This window comes from Xiphophorus maculatus, chromosome 18 (genome assembly GCF_002775205.1).
Source record: "Xiphophorus maculatus strain JP 163 A chromosome 18, X_maculatus-5.0-male, whole genome shotgun sequence".
NCBI classification, from domain to species: Eukaryota; Metazoa; Chordata; class Actinopteri; order Cyprinodontiformes; family Poeciliidae; genus Xiphophorus; species Xiphophorus maculatus.
The window spans coordinates 27,139,018-27,151,738 of record NC_036460.1 but is presented as its reverse complement, the minus strand read 5'-3'; the positions used below and the strand labels follow the sequence as shown (position 1 = coordinate 27,151,738).

General features: G+C 40.4%; 1 protein-coding gene across 7 annotated transcripts in view; it reads left to right on the top strand.

Moving 5' to 3' along the window:
- The window catches only part of lrfn1 (leucine rich repeat and fibronectin type III domain containing 1), a 212,761-nt gene that overhangs the window by 388 nt on the left and 199,652 nt on the right, over nt 1-12,721 (top strand). For 5 of the 7 annotated variants that reach the window (XM_023351142.1, XM_023351146.1, XM_023351141.1 and 2 more), the window contains exon 2: nt 227-597. The gene's annotated coding sequence lies outside the window, so the exon portion shown is untranslated. The other 2 variants (XM_005812184.2, XM_023351143.1) reach the window with 1 other exon arrangement.

Here is a 12,721-nt window from a genome sequence, read left to right as displayed (position 1 = left end):
GGGGTGTGTGTGCGTGTGTGTTTGCTTGGGTGGGATTCCTTCGTCTCGCCTCAGACAGTGGGGGGAACTTATGACAACCAATGGCTCCGGAGATGAGCTGAAGCAGGAGCGTTTGTTTTGCAGGAGCGTTGTTGTTGTTGTTGTTGTTTTGTTGGGTTTTTGTTTTTTTTACGGAGAGTTTTCCTTAAGGCTCCAAATTTGACGCCAACGTCTCTCTCTTTTTCAGGATCGCTTCGAGAAGAGCTGCAGTTCTCCATCCGGACACCATCTCTTCTCTCTCCCTCTCTCTTTTCCTCGGCTTACGGCGATACACAAGAGGCGGGAGATGTAAGGAGAATGTAACCCACCTTGCTATATCTTATTTTTTTTGAGGGAATATTCTGTGCTATAAAACAGCACGCGGGGGACTTATTTTGGACATTTCCATTCCTGCTCCGACACAAACCTCGGACTATCCCGAGTTTTTTTCTTCCTCCCTTTTTTTTTTCCTCCTCTCTCTTTGGATTTGGCGGATTTCAGCTTTGCATCTCCAGCCTTTTACGCCACAACCAGGACCCTAGTGGGATTTTAGGTGCGGTTTTTGTCGTCCCGACACAGGTAACTAAAGACACCTTATTGGTTTTTTTTGTCGTTTGTGACATTTCGGCTGCCGGTGTATGTAACCTATAGATGCTCCTCACTTCCATTGGATTTTTCAGCACTGTGTAACTTAATAGGAAGGTTAAGTGCCCCCCCAGCCCTCTCGCCGCCCCGGAATTTTTGAATCCAGCTGTGAATTTGTGTGAATTTATCAAAGGAAGCCAGTGTGTGACCAGTTAAATCAGACGCACTGGACTCGAGTCTTTGGCTTCTGCACTATTGGTTCCACTTTTGGTGAGTCCAAGAATGTCAAATGGAGTTTCGCAGCTCTGACACATGTGTGGATTCTATCTATCTATCTATCTATCTATCTATCTATCTATCTATCTATCTATCTATCTATCTATCTATCTATCTATCTATCTATCTATCTATCTATCTATCTATCTATCTATCTATCTATCTATCTATCTATCTATCTATCTATCTATCTATCTATCTATCTATCTATCTATCTATCTATCTATCTATCTATCTATCTATCTATCTATTCATGATCAGTTTGTGCATGATGGCCCCCATCATATTGCTCCTCTTACCTGTGCTACCCAGATGCTTAAACAGTGACAAATGAGCTACATTTCCACAGACAGAGGCGCATATGGATGGTGGAAATGGTCCGGGTGTGTCTGCATCTGCAAGACGCAGAAGACTTTTTATATTTATTTATATGGAACTTAGCAGCAGCATGAGCTGAAATCCAATGCAAGAGCAAGAAGCGCAATTTCCCTCCTATTGGTCAGAGAGTGGACGGGTTGCGGAGCCTGACTGATGATCATGATGATGATGAGTAAAACTTGTTAGAGCTAACTGGTGAGTGGCGTACAGCCAGATGATTTGTGTAATAGGCTCCAGCTTGATGTGTGGGGGTGTGTATGTGTGTGTATCCTTGGTGTGAGTTAGTGGTACATCACATTTGCAGAAATCTGCCTAGATTTGATGAAGAGCTAAAGCAACAACATATTCCAGTAAGGCACAACATTATGACAAGTGAACGGCATATTTCTTCATTATGGCGCATTTTACCCTTCAAACTAAAAATTGGATTTGATAGAGATTGACAAAGATCACAAGGTGACGGCTAGTCGACTGGGTCAGAACCTGTTGGTGGTTGTACCTGATCTACTGAGACTGATAAAAGAGGTTAAAGGACAGGACAGTGGTGAACCATTGATGTGGTCCTTGATGTGCATAGGGAGCAAAGGCTGGGATCAAATAGTGGTGTTTGATCCAACTGATAAGCTACTGTAGTGCAGATTTGCTGAGGAACGTAATGCTCAAAGTTGGTTGCTAAGGGGGGTGATCTGTCTGGGTGGTCTGCTGAGCCCTGTCCACTGTGGAAAGTCTCTTGATCATCAGAACTGGACCACCAAGCAATGGAAGACCTGATCTAATGAATATCTTTTTTTTTTTACTCTGTTATTTGGATGGCTATCTGCATTTTCTTACATCTGTGAATCATACGGAACCAGGGTGCATTAAGAGACGAGATCAAGCTGGTGGAGGCAATTTGACGCTTTGGGCAACGTTTGAGTGGGAAACCTTTGGTCCTTTCACCCGTGGGGATGTTGCTCTGATACATACAGTGTAATTAAGCACTGCTCTGCCATGAGGCAAAAATGGTAGATCTCCTGATCTCAGTTACACCAAGTATCTGTTGGAAGTGCTACATCAAGTCTGATCCATGCATCAAACTTAAAGCTACCGTTGATAACTTTTATGAAATGTGTTTTTTTTAAATTATTTTTTAAAACATTTTTCTTTAAATTATTAGACTATTACTATCTTGTCACAGTATAAGACAAGTAAACTGTGGAACCAATCAGAGCCAGTAGGAGGGTCTTAGTACTGGCTGTCAGTCACTGTAACATTTGTGCTGCTCAAATACTTGCTATCTGATGTGCTACAAAATGTTCTCCACAACATAGCCTCCCATGAATGCTCATGCTAGTTAGCATAGCCACCGGTGACTGTGGACAGTTTCCCTGTAATGGTAATTTGCTTCTCCCCTATTAGCACATGAGCATGATTGAAAGCGCGGAGACCCTCCTCCTAGCTCTGATTGGTTGTTTCTGACCGGGAGCTGTGTAATTTTGCAAGTAGCAATAGGACCACAAGGAGCTCAATTTTTTTTTTTCACAAAACTTGTCTGTAGGCTCTAAGAAATATGTAAAAACATTTTTTTTAACTTACTTACTGCAGCTTTAAAGGAACTGCTGGTAACATGTTGGTTTCATGAATATCACCTAGAGTTACCAAGTTATTGACTGGATAGTATTTGAACTTTATATAGGAATTAAGCGCAATTAATTGGAATACACAGAAATAACCCTGTAATTTATAATAACTAAGATCGGCCTCGAGCAGGGATTTTAATATTGTTGTGCAAAATACCCTTTGACATTATTTTGACTAAAACAACCAGTTTTTATGCAATTATTACCACACCCTCTACATCAGGGTAATTCAGTTTAAAGCCTTGTTGTTCTGCAACTTTTAGATGAGTTTTTGCTTCAACACACCTGAGTCAAATAATCAGGTCATTAGCAGGGCTGTGGAGAACTCGACTGCATACAGAGGAGGTAATTCAGCCATTTTGATTCAGATGTGTTGGACCAGGGACACATGGGAACGTTTCAGGACATCGGCTCTTAAGGGCTTGAGTTAAATTCCTCCATGCTCTTATCGGCTCTGTGCACTTCCATCATCACATAAAAAGCCACGTTTTTGATTCCAGAGCACAAAGTTATTGAAGCGACACATTCATATTTGTGAAATACATAAAGTCAAGTAGGTTTTGATGATATCCTTAGGCAACTGTAATTCATTTCTAGTCTTATTGCTTATTCTCGTGGTTGTGTGCCTGTGACAAAACAAAATGTTTATATTTCGGATTTGATATGATAGTTTGCTTAAAATAGCGCGGTTCCCAGTTAATCCCAACCAGGCTAACTGGGTTGGGATTAACTGGGAACCGGGCTATTGAAGGGAATTGATTGCTTCAATTAAGATGCAGTATGTAACATTTATAAACAATGTTTCTTTTTCTTTTTTTTTTATACATATTTAAAACTCATTGTCTTGGGATAATATAACCTGTGACAGATAATCTGTGAAAAAATGAGCTCCTCTGCCTTCTTTCTGTGGTCCCAAAAACAACCAATCAGAGCCAGGAGGAAGGTCTTACTGTTGTGAATCTACAATGTCAATAGTCATGAAAATAAAGGAAACTCATTGAATTAAAAGGTGTGTCCAAACTTTTGGTCTGTACTGTAGGTTATAATGATTTTCATTCAGTCAGGACTTTACGCTGACACTAGCCCAGGGGTGGGCAATCCTGGTCCTCGAGGGCCGGTGTCCTGCAACTCTTAGATGTCTCCCTGGTCCAACACACTTGAATCCAACAGCTGAATCACCTCAACGAGTGCAGTCAAGTTCTCCAGAGTCCTGCTAATGACCTCATTATTTGACTCAGGTGTGTGGAAGTAGAGATACATCTAAAAGTTGCAGGCCCTCGAGGTCTAGAGTTGCCCACCCCTGCACTAGCCACATGCATTTCAGGTAGATTGTAGTAAAGCACTGATTAATGTCTGGTTTTAAAATTAGTTCACTGGAATTGTAGCCATTATTTTGTGCCCTTTGTTGGACACCATACGGCAGGATCGAACAGTTATACCTAGGATTTCTGTCGGCTAATGTGCGGTCTCTCAGGTTTTAAAAATGGGCCGACAATCGGCCGACAGATCTAAGATCGTATAGTGTGCGCTGGGCTTTACACTAAGGAAATGAGGAAGGGAGGGTCAGTGGAGAGAACCGGAGTTGAGCCATTTTTCATTCAGAGTCATCAACAGAAAGAGAAAAAGGCCGGAAGAGACGATAGTGCCGATAATTAAAATGAGGTCGATAGTTTTAATTTATCATACGATTAATTGATTTATCGTTTATCGCGACAGGCCTAGCTGTCATCGATTGCTAAGCTAACTAGGAACTATTTGTCGCCTATCGGAGAGCAATCGGAGGGTGCGAGCAGCGCATACACGAGGGAGATTGATAGCACTAAGACACCTCTCCTGGCTCTGATTGGATGTTTCTGACCAAGCTGTGTGTTTCTGCAGATAGCAGAGGAGCTTGATATTTTTTTCCGCCACGGGTTATCTGTCTCATGTTGTACTGTCACGACATGCTGACAGTTTTAACCAATATGTAAACAACATAATGTCTATAAAAACTACATAGTGCAGCTTCAATAACCACTGAAAGTACCTCCAGGTTTCCAGTGGAGTCCTTGACAGGGTCAGGGCTGCAAGGCAAGCCGGTCATAAAATTATCTCAAAATCTTCTTCACGATAGTGATGTTATTAATGCAGGGAGTGAGCAATGTTGATTATGTGTGCAGCAGACATTTAGTTAGCTGTCATTAATTCAGGCCGGTATTTGAGGGAAGCTGGTAACTGTACAGGCTGAGTATCCTAATTTTAGAACGTGATGCCAAAGAGGCCGGCGCTGCTCTCTGGAATTATCTCTTTATTCTGGGGGAAAGGGGAACTCAAACATCAGCACCAAGAAAGAAACAAGAATAAGACTGTAAATCTGTTAAGAGTTGAGGTTAGATGTCAATATCTTGTTCTTAAGTCAAGAGAGCTTCCCTCATCTAGCTCTGCTTTATTCGCACAATGCCTTCCAAGACCTCCCCCTGGGGATTATGTAGGTACCAGGCAGCTGTGTAGTTATATCGGGACAGGGAGTGAGTGTTTCTGCAGAATGCAGTGCTGTTTTAAAAATAAATAAATAAAGGAACACACACTTCAGCTGCATCTGCTGTATAAGCACCATCTATAAAAATGTGATGCAATCCTGGATGATCAATATCAGTCTTCATCACTTGATTTTTTGGCAATTACAAATACATGTGACGCGGCGGTAAGGAAATATTTATTATGTTGAATGGTCCTGTAAAATCTTCTTCTTTTTTTTTAAAAATCGACTTAGCTTAATCAAATTACACAGCATCATAGAGGTTTTGACATAAAGGACTATTAAGAGGAAAATGCTGCTAAAAACAAAGGTTAATGAGTTTCCTCTCAAAGGAGGGTGGATACCCTTGAGCCTTATTGGATTGGTAATTTGAATTAGCGACGTGTGCAGTGGGACTCTTATGTATTTATGTGTTTTTGTTGTTTTTTTTTTCCCCCCACCTCTTTCAACCAGCTGTGTGATGCAGTAAGCGGTGATAATCACGTCTGTGGCTTGTCAGGGTGTTGCAGGATGTTGCAGCAGAAGCTCAAAGCGCTTGCTGTCATGTGTTCGCCTAATGAAATCAGACAGGATGGTCATTATCATCATTGTGCATTATTGCCGACACTTCCATCTTCAGCACTGCTAAGCCAGGCAGAAAAAATAAAATAAAAATAAGTAAAAAAATCTTACCTGTGCGGAATAAATACACAGAAACCCTTCCAAAGGCATGTATGCAAGCAGATGTGGATATATAAATGTATATTTTTTTACTCGTACAGTTCTTACCTTCTGAGTCGCTTTATGCGAGCTATGAAGTGCGATAAATGGGGTCCCTCTGCTTTGTCGTTCTGCTGTATTGTGTTACAGCTGCTGCTCTGGTGCTGGTGTCATGTGTTCTCATTATGAAAGCGGGACTGGGAGAAGGTTATCAGCCACAGCAGGAATGAAAGAATAACTGAAACACAGGCTATTGATCTGTATGCTGCAGCATGAAAGACCTTATAATGCAACATATAGAAGAGCTTTTGTTGTATGTGCAATATATAAATAGCTTTTTTTTTTCCTTTTGCAGTGAGTCATGTCGAAAGCTTGACATTTTCGCAGGGTGCGTTATTTTCAGTAAAGATGACTTTTATGATTCTCTTGGCTTTGGGTCTGTAAATGGTAGGTAGAAATCTCTGTGTGGCATGTTGTTACAATTAGACATTGCTTCGTCACACAATTAATGTAAAATAAACAAATAGTTATGCACATGTGTAGAGGACCATATACCACGTGAAAGAGGAGTTGCACCAAACGGTTCAGTAATGTTGGAATCTAATAAATGGAATGTGTAAATTAAGTTACAAAAAACTGGGCTGACAATGTTAACACATGTGATTAACCTGAAAAATGTAACTTACATAATGCAAGTTAATAAAACCATCTATTTTGACCGAACAGCCTCTCTGTTGCAGAGGGTTACCAAGTTCACAGCAGTACGTTTTGGGCTCGACACACGGGGAGCGGCGAACAACTTCGAAAGCCGAAAAACCGTTCCTGACGGCGACGGCAGCATTAAAAGTCGAACCTTCATGTGTCTCTTTGTTAGCCCGCGTGCGCACGTCTACGAGCTCGAAATTTCACATGAGCGAATTATGCCGCTCGTGGATATCGAACGCAGGGTAAACGATTGTCGCCTCGTCGCACGAGTTGAGAGTGGTGAGGGACGAGCAGCTTCACGTTTTTATATAATGTTTCCAGCAAAATGACTTCCTTTAAACCTTCCTGAATATGAAAAAAACCTGATAAATTTCAGACTTGTTTTGGTTTGAGTCAATAAAAAATTTTGTTAAACAGTGGCGGTTTTCGATACGGGCCATATGGGCAGTTGCCCAGGGCGGCATCAGAAAGGGGAGGAGCACCCATGAATAAATCTCCAGCTACTTGTATGTATGTGTATCTGAGCAAGTTTCTCCTTAATTGCTGTTGAGTACTGGGAGACAAAATTACCTGCTTTCTGCTACAAAAAACAAAAACTGATAATAGCTTGCATTTTAATTGGTTGGAATGCGGCAGAAGGAGGGGCCTGGGCACCATTCCTGCAGGAACCGAAACTGTGTGCATATTTATATTCCAAGCTTACAAAGTTAAGCATAGTGATTAATCGTGATTACAGTTTTTAATCCATTGACAGCACTATTAAAAAATGCAAAGAACTACCACTTGGATACATATTTGCAGGAATAGAAATGAGTAGGTCACCTCTGGAGTCCTTCTCTGTATCCCTGGAGTAAATCTTCTGTTGACATGGGGGGGGGTTGACTCTTAAGGCAGATTACAGCATCACCCAGCCGCCACACCAGGCGGATCGAGATGCATACATAAAGATGCACAGAAGAGGTGATCTATCACTATATTCTTATACCGCGTTTATGGTCTCACACTTCCATAGCGATAAACACCCATATAGCAGTAGTTATTGCTTCCTAAACTCCCACCGTCCTGTTGGGAGGCGAAGTTGGGGGTGGGGCTGCGGTAACCGCTGCAAGGAGGAGAACTCGCCTTTTAATTAAAAAAAATCAACTATCAGGTAACACAATCAAGAGGGCGACTTCAGCTGAACAATTAGGCCATTTGTCATGCTGACTACACCAGCGGCGTGAGGTCTAACGCGCTGACAAGCTAGCTACCTGACCCGTGGCTGCTACAGAGACGTTGTGATAATGCTTTCCATTCTTGGAACAGTGTGTGCTTTAAATAACTTTGTGCACTTGAGGGTGATGTCTATACTTTATTTGACATGGCTTGTTGTGCCCTTGGCAGCTTGGAAAGACAAATTAAAGGTAATATTTTTGATAAGTAATACTTCAGTCTATTTATTTTTACCAATTCTATCCACTTACCTGAATTAAAATACCTGCTAAAGCTAATGTGTAAAAGCTCATTTAATAAGCAGCATTTGGACCAGTCAGTTATTATGTCTTATGTATTTTCTGCCCATATTTGCATTTTTATATATATTTTATAAATTTTTTTATGGTGAAAATATATATGCAGATATCGCCCTGACGATATTAGGGTGCTGTATATGCCTTTCCTTTTAATCTGTCCTTCTATATATAAATGCTGTATTGGCAGTTTTGCCAATTTCAAGTGCATGGTTGAAGGCTTTGCTGTTGCAAGACTCCATCCTATTTGCTAAATATTGCGTTATTATTAAATAATACAACTTCAGAACTCTTAAAAATATATCAGGCAACAATTATTGCACTCCAGACAGTCTGTAACGATATTAATATTGCACACGGTGATATTGCGAGGGTGATGTATTGGGCTGCCCTACCTTTGGTCACACTTTTTTCCCACTGCAGAGCTGCTAAATTTAAACAATGCTGCTGAAAGGGCAGGGGTAAAATGCAACATAGACTTTACAAGAAGGTAGCTGCAGTTAAAAAAACAAAACAAAAAAACCAGCTACTGTTATAAACACCAAGGTCTGTAAAACTTGATGCAATGGTCTAAGAAGCTGCTGTATCCAGCCACAAAATGACTTGCTGAACATTCTTTAAGCTATAATCTGGTGCAGTACATCTTTGCTCTTTGAGCTCAATGTTTTCTGTGCATGGTTCCAGATAAATTACCAATTAAAATAATATTTTTAAAAAAATCAATGAAGTTTATTTGCATAGGACATTTCAGCAACAAGGCGGTTCAAATTGCTTTACTTCATAAAACAGAAAAACATCACATAGCTACCAATTAAGGAGCAAACATTACATTTGTGCCATTATCAAGAACATCAGTACACATCACATATGTTGGTCAATGTGCAACTAATTATGATCCAAAGGCAATTTGATCATGTGGGGTTTTAATCTTGATTTAAAGGAACTCAGTGTTTTGGCTGTTTTGCACATTTCTGGAACTTTGTTCCCGGTTTGTGGCGCATAGAAGCTGAATACTGCATCTGAGAAACAGGCCTAGAAGCTCATGTACCACATAAGACAGATTAAGAGTCGTACCAGTGATTAGGAATTTAATAAATTGAATGTAATAATTAGGTTAAGGGCATTTTGTAAGCCATCTTTACCAAATTTTACAGGCAATTAACATCAATAGCATAGGTAACAGTAACAGCAGAGCTGCTGTGTATTTTCTGCCAACTTGCGTCAGTCTTCCGACCACCTGCTAACATTTCCAAAGCCGACGCGCTCTCGCAGATAGAGGTTGGGAGCAACTTTACTGCTTTTGCCCATCTGGCTTATCTCTAGAACAGAGCAGGCTGCTGCATGAATGTTCCTCCAAATATTGCTCTGAGAATGCAAAACAACTTTTAAATGGCTATCTCACATTTTCCCTGTCCATCCAGCGAGACACAAGTCCGTGCTGAGCAGCCGACTGTCCACTAGCGGTCAGCCCAGATAACCAGCTCAGCCCATCTGCCTAAAGCTCAGCGTGTGTACCAAAAAGGTCATGATTGTTTTTACACAGTGAATGTTCATATCAGCGTTTAACTGTATGTGTGAAACATCTGGTTTGTAGTTTATAAGAACACTTTGTACAATTAGGCCTATAAAGTCTAAGATACATTGTTGCTGCAGCTCATGTTCTTAACTGATTTTACACTGGAAGATTGCAGCCAAACATTGACCTTATTGTTAATTGTACAAAAAATATTTATAGCCTCTTAGATGTAGAAGTAAAATTATTTTTAAATTATTATTTTTTAATAATTGGAAATAAGAGGGCATCTCATTTATTATAAAAATGATTGTCAAACAGGTCTAGTAACTGCTGAAAAAGGTTTTGAACATTTTTGCTTGTATTTGCCTGATTTATCTTTGGAGCCAAACTCCATCTCCGGAAACCCTCCTCACCATCACCCTAATCTTTAAAACCCCCTCTACAAATTCTGGATCAGGTCTAAGTTGAGACCCACGCTTTGCCACTCCAAAATATAAATACTTATATCAAATTTTATGTTCACAAAGATTGGATTTTAAGAAAATGTGGATCTGGTTTTCCGTATTCTAATACAGAGTCTGGATTGGTAGTCTCACCAGCACCAGCTGTCATAGCATCATTGGACGGGTTTGGCACCGACTCTGATTACAAAATTTGAGAGTTTAAGCATCATTTTTTAAAATTCCTAGCAAAGTTAAAGCAAAAACGTTTATATTTCAGTTTCCTGTAATGATACGTACGTTATATATTGTGCACTGCGTGTCTATAGTCCTCAGCACTATTGTTCGATTCTTGGCAGCATGTATTTCCGCCTTAAATGAAATCCACTAACTCCCAAAAAATTCTTACTACACAAGTAAACATCCGAAAAGGTAGTTTGATTTGGTTTCATGAGACCCGTGGTCGTTGTTCCTAAAGGATGTTTTACTTTTAGGACTCTTTCCTGTCACTGCTTCCACTTTAGTTGGAGATAAACAACAAAGGATCTGAGTATAATGCGATACAAACCATGAAAACTTAGAATAAATGGTGTCAGCGCCTCAAAAAAAAGTAGTTAATTCTGTGAATATTGGACCTTGTGTGAGGACGAGAGCAAGCAAAGAAAGGAGAAAATAAGTGCCAATTAAGTGAGTAATAGGAAGCAGGAGTGAGATAGATGTTCCTCCCTGGGCGAGTAAAGTTATTTAAGTGCTCAAGATGTTTAAGAAAAAAAAAAAAAGTTTTAAGAAATGGCATTATCGCACCAGTCAAAAAGATCAAAGTGTACGCCACCAAAGCACCGAAGCAATTAAACCAGAGCTACGCTTTCCGAATTTGCTTTCTAGGGTTTGTAACAAAGTGACGGGAACAAAAGCGGAGGTGCACTCGCTGCACTGGAAACTGGAGGGAACCCAGGTAAATAACACGAAGGCCTCAAGAGGAAGGAAACACTTTCCACTTCTCAACTTTTTCGGCATCATAAATTTCAAAAGCAGGGGAAACGGAAGGAGCAATACAATGGTACTCCAAATGGCGCAGTCATAAATTGAGCTATTTTTTACTGATGTGACACATTTGATATGGCCCATATAGATTCTTTCCTGGTATTCATCAATAAAATTGAAATATCTCACGTGTTGTGGGCAGAAAACTCACATTTTTATTCTTGCCCCTTGTAGGAAATGATGTTGCTTTACAACAAGATGATGCTGGTTTTGCTTTTTGCACACCTGAGACACCTGCAGGCATCTCAGGTACATTATAAATTATTTTGTGGGCTTGACAGTGAAGAGTCTGGTAGTTTCAGGGCATAGATCTGAACTGTGCAAAGGGTACCTTGACTTTCATGCAATGCGGTCAGGGGGGATCGAATGTTTCTGTCCAGCAATGCTCCGTTCAGTGAAAATGAATCAGCAAATTTTATTAGCATTTTTTTAAAGGTCTTTCAGCAGGTACGATATCACATGAAAACGTCAATAAAAATAAGAGCAATCAGCAAAGCCCACACAAAGTACTATTTAAAGACTACATCGCTTTTTGTGTCTGCTCGTGTTTTGCTATACTCTTTATGAGATTCCTATTTTGACTTGGTAACCTTTGAAAATAATGATTCGAGCGTGTTTCCTTTCATCTCCGAGGCTTTCAGCCTCTGACTACTGAGCGGTGTATCTGAATAAGAAAAACTGTCATTTATTGTCGCAGAGCATGAATGTGTGCCTGGAGAGTGTGTGGGCGTGTGTGTGTGTGTGTGTGTTTTTTTTTAATGACATCCCTAAGTTGCAGTTGTTTGCTTCAGACAGCTGCAGAGGAAAAGATGAAAAAGATTCAAGCTGACCCGCTTGGTGCTACCTGATTGCTGTCACATGTAGAATGAAGCTGGAGGAACAAGCTGATAGGAAAGTTGGGAGCTGTTTGATTGCTCTCTCAAGAGCAAAATAGAAGGGAATCATGCTGAATGGAAAGACTGTAGTGCTGGGAGAAGTACAAGATCGTTTAAGTTAGGTGGCAACGTTTTTTTTTTTGTCTCCATGATCAGAATCAGCAATTGATGTCAAGCTAGCAAGATTTGTTAGCCTTAAAATATAGCGAATCAAAACCACCAAACATAAATCTGGATGCTACTGTATCTTTTTATCGTCACAGTGACAGATATTTTGCCCAATTATATTTTTGCTTACATCTGACTTCATACACACAGCTGCAGTTTTTAAACAAAGCAGAATGTGTTTTGATGATGTGCTAGCTTGTTCGCACGCTAGCTCCCGAAATATTTCTTGCCCTTCCAGGTCAACATGAGCAACCCCCCCCCAAAAAACAAACAAAAACTTCTACTCCTTCTCCTACGTCTTGAACTTGGAGCTTTGCTTTGAATGTCATAAAACCTAATGTCTGTCGATTCAGCTGCTCGTCCTCAAACTGG